Consider the following 4,368-nt stretch of genomic DNA (forward strand, 5'->3'; position numbering starts at 1 on the left):
GCAATTAATTTAATTACTTACCTTTTCTAGTTTCTTCTTAGCAAATTAGTAATAGTAGGGTTTCTTAGATAATGAAGATTGAATGTTATACACTCTTAATTATTCTTTTATTGCTTTTAGATTTGAATTTCTAAACTATTTTACTAGTACTGGTTATACTTTGAGTTTGTTGCATTTTGAAATTATTACTTTTAAAGGTTTTTTTAAAACATTATGATTATTGAAGTATTTTATTTGGTATATCCAATTATATCATAGTTATAATCATTGAAAGAAAATAGAAGACATATCCATACCTATTATTTATAAAAATATCATCAAAATCAATTGAACCCGGTTGACTCCAGTCGAACCATATTGATTCATGACCCATAAGCTTTTCCGGTTCAGTTACCGGTCCGGTTTTAAAAACATTGCTTTATATATAAAGTAACTCTATTTTTATCTCTATTTTTTTACACTAACTATTGCTCTATTATAGAGTTACTTTATTTTTAGAGGAAAAAATAGGGATATACATTGAGATGGTCTAAATATTATGAACTATCATTAAAATTCTTTTTTTTTTAATTGAGACAATGAATATTAGTTGAAAAGTATAATATGCAATCATCTATTTTTTTTTCTAAAATTGTTATTTATATTTTTCTTTTGCCAACAACATTTGAAAACTTCTCAATGATTTTGTAGCCTACTATTGAGGGAAAATTTTCACAAATAAAAATATCAAAAATAACATTTTAAAACCTTACTATTACATGAACAATAAATTTTTGATTTTTTCTAGGTTTATGTCCGCCACAATAAATTAAGGATAATTCTTTTGGTTCTCTGCAAAAAAAAAACCTTCACAGTTCACACCATCAATTTTTTTGTAATTTTACCTTTCATCTCCAAAAAATGCATGTCAATCCCACGAAAAAAAATAATACGCAAAAGCTGTTAAAAAAATAATAATAATAATACGCAATATAACCTTTTTATCACTTTGAAATTTGTAATTTTTTTAATAAATAATATATCAAACTTATTCGCAACAAAGAGTTTTAGTCCATTTTTATATTTTTAAAATATACTGCATGTGATTTTTAAAATCTTTTATAAAATACGTATATGCGTTATATTGTTTATTATTTTTTATTTAGTAGAATTAATCTTTATTTTTGGAGATAGAAAGTAAAGTTGAAGGCCTTTTCTGCGAAAATCTCATTGTTCTCTACACTTGATAGTTAAAAAGCCTTTAGCTTTCGATTTCGTTTATTGTACAGTATTAGTGTTTTATGGAAGGGGTTCATTGCACTCTGAATTGGAATGAAAAATATGTAAGATTCTACTAATAAACATTGGGTTGAAGAAGCAAGATTTCTGGTTACAGTAATTTTTTCCTTGACCGCCGATTTGGAGGATTTTAGACAACATAAAGTCTCGTTCAAACTGCAAGTGAAATTGTAAAATTTATTCCCTTATGGCCTTTATATATATGATACTCTCTCTGTTTCAAAATATAAGATGTTTTGAGTAAAACACTTACGTGGGTGTATTCAAACCATGATTTTGAAGAATTTGATAGGATTTAATAAATTTAGAATTTTGATAGATTTTAGAGAAGTTCATATGATTTTCTGTAAAATTCTTTCAAATCCCACCTAAAACCATAAGATTTGGATTTCTGTATTTTTAACTAAACAAATCCTCCAGAATCCTAAAAATTATTAAAATCCTAATCCACAAAACTGTTTTGAATAACAGTGGATTTTAAAGTAGATTTTTAAATCATCAGTTCAATAACAAGGGATTTTAATGGATTTTAAAGTAGATTTTTAAATCATCAGTTCAATAACAGTGGATTTTAATAGATATTTTAAAATTCATGATTGAATAACATAGAATTTGTAAATTTCACACAAATCACTTAAAATGTCAAGTTGAATACACCCCCCTTAGATTAAGAAATGACGAGTACTTTTTAAAAGATCAACCAATCATAAACACAACTGCATAATATAAAGTATTAAACTAATGTAAGGGCATGTACATCGGTGGTCTTATGGACCGTCCTTCGTAATTAAGGGATTTAATTTAAATGTAAATGTTATATTTATGGAAGATACGTTCCTTATTATAGGACGTTGTAAAATCAAATGTTCCAGATCATTTTTTTTCTCGACTTTCTCTCTTCTCTCCCTATCTCTCTCGACGGTGACTTGTTTTGCCGGCGAAAGCATCCGTTAATTTCGTCAGACGAATCGATCTGTTAATTTCCGTTGTCGGCAGAGAACAGTGGTTAAATGCTCGAACGAACGCCGGGTTCTATTCAACCGCATTGCTCCAGTTTACGATAACGTTTGAATCTATCCCTTCCTTTGGTCTTATCTCCTTCTCTCATCTTTAAGCTTTTCAAAATTATAGCGTTCTTAAATGGGTTTTGTAGTTGAATGATCTCTTAAGCTTAGGCCAGCATCGAATTTGGAATGGAGTGGGTGAGATAGTTTTCTATATATCTCTCTTTTTTTTGTGTCTGTGTTCTGTGTTTAATTACTCTTCTCAAATTCCTGATTTTGGGTTGTTTTAATTTGAAAAACTAGAGCAAAATCAGGAGATAACGTTCTTGATTTGTGTTGTGGAAGTGGTAATTTAGCGTTTCTCTTGTATGAGAAAGTTGGTTCAACTGGCAAGGTTTGTGTTTCTTACTTAGTCTGGTTTGTGTTCTTGAAATGTGGATTTGTTTTAAAGACTTGGTAATATTTATTATAGGTGATGGGTTTGGATTTCTCATGTGAACAACTAGCTGTTGCAGCAACTAAACAGAATCTTAAAGCAAGGTCTTGTTACAAGTGTATAGAGTGAGAACTGGTAAAATCATGCTTGTTGTTTGTGTTCTAACATCTCTTGATGAATGACTCAAAAACTGATATACGTTTTTCAATGTGTTTATTAGGTGGATTGAAGGTGATGCTCTTTGTATATTTGATTTTTTTAGCAAAGGTTTTTGTGCTATGCTTAGTTGTTGCCTCCTGTTGGTTTTCAGGTTCAAGAGTTTCCATACTTGATTTCAATAAGAGCAACCAATCCGTTACTACGTTTATGCAGGTGCTTGTTTTTACTATACAGACTGTGATGTGTGATTTTTTGCTAGTTATACTTTGAGGAAATAATTTGGTTTGGTGGTTTGGTTTTGTTAGGATTGGATGATTGACAATGTAGTTGTCCCTGTGGCTACTGTTTATGGTCTTGCAAAGGAGTATGAATATCTGAAATCTTCAATCTACGGGTACCTAACAGGTTCGTTCTCTGTTGATACCATATATGTTTTTTTCATTACACGGCACAGCTGATATTTGTGTTTGTAATCCGCTTTGTGACATTTTCACCTATTGTACAGATCCAAACTTGAAAGGCTTATACTATATAATTATATCTCTTTGTAAATCCGATTCAAAATTGATCTCTTTTGCTCTAATTCAGATTGAAAGATTCTGTTTGTTTCGAACAGCATCCATAGTTCATGATTCTGTTTGAATTGAACTTACCTGTTTTAGATTGTTGGAACTTGGAAGCAGACATTGTTTGTTGTTGTTTTGCTCCTTCTCTTGACTTTTATGAGTGTTGTTGTCATTACTTAAGATTTTAACATTATTAATTTAAATAATTAATTTTTTTAATTTAAAATACTATTATTTTTTCTAAAGGACCAATTGTTGAGGGACACTAATACTACTATCAAACTTAAGAAACTCTAAAAATAAGATTAATATAATTGAAGGACAAAAATTTGTCCCACACCGCTGCACATGCCCTAAGACCATGGGTATTAGTTGTCCTTCGTTTTTGGTCCCCCAATTATAATAGTATTATTTTGAAAGATTCTTATTTTTAGTATGAGCATTAGTGTCTATTTGTATTTGGTCCTCTGAATAAAATAATAATATTTTTAAAATTTAAAACATTAATTATTTAAAGTTGAAAAACAAAAACATATAATTAAGACATTAAAAATAGAAAACATAAAACATTAAACATCAATAGAAAAACAAACATTTTATTCAACTCATAGAAATTTTAAAATTAATCTTCATTATCTGGAAGATGTCCAAAGTTACTCCAAATATGCTCAATCAAATCATGTTTTAGTTGGTCATGGGCTTGTTTATCCCGAAGTCTTGTTTGACGAGTAATCGTAGTGCTGATATTTGAACCCACACCGGCAGCACCAACGGTACATGTTTGATCCACATGTTCTCCGTGTTGAAATTCAGAAACAATGTTTCTGTAACTGTATGTATGTCGTTCATCTTCGACAATCATATTATGGAGTATTATGCATGATCTTATAACATTTGCCATTTTGTATTTATCCCATAAGCGAGA

General features: G+C 29.6%; 1 pseudogene; it reads left to right on the plus strand.

The window, feature by feature from the left end:
* The window catches only part of LOC104733739, a 4,620-nt pseudogene extending 1,012 nt beyond the window's left edge, over positions 1 to 3,608 (plus strand).

The sequence above is a fragment of the Camelina sativa genome, chromosome 12 (assembly GCF_000633955.1).
Source record: "Camelina sativa cultivar DH55 chromosome 12, Cs, whole genome shotgun sequence".
Classification (NCBI taxonomy): Eukaryota; Viridiplantae; Streptophyta; class Magnoliopsida; order Brassicales; family Brassicaceae; genus Camelina; species Camelina sativa.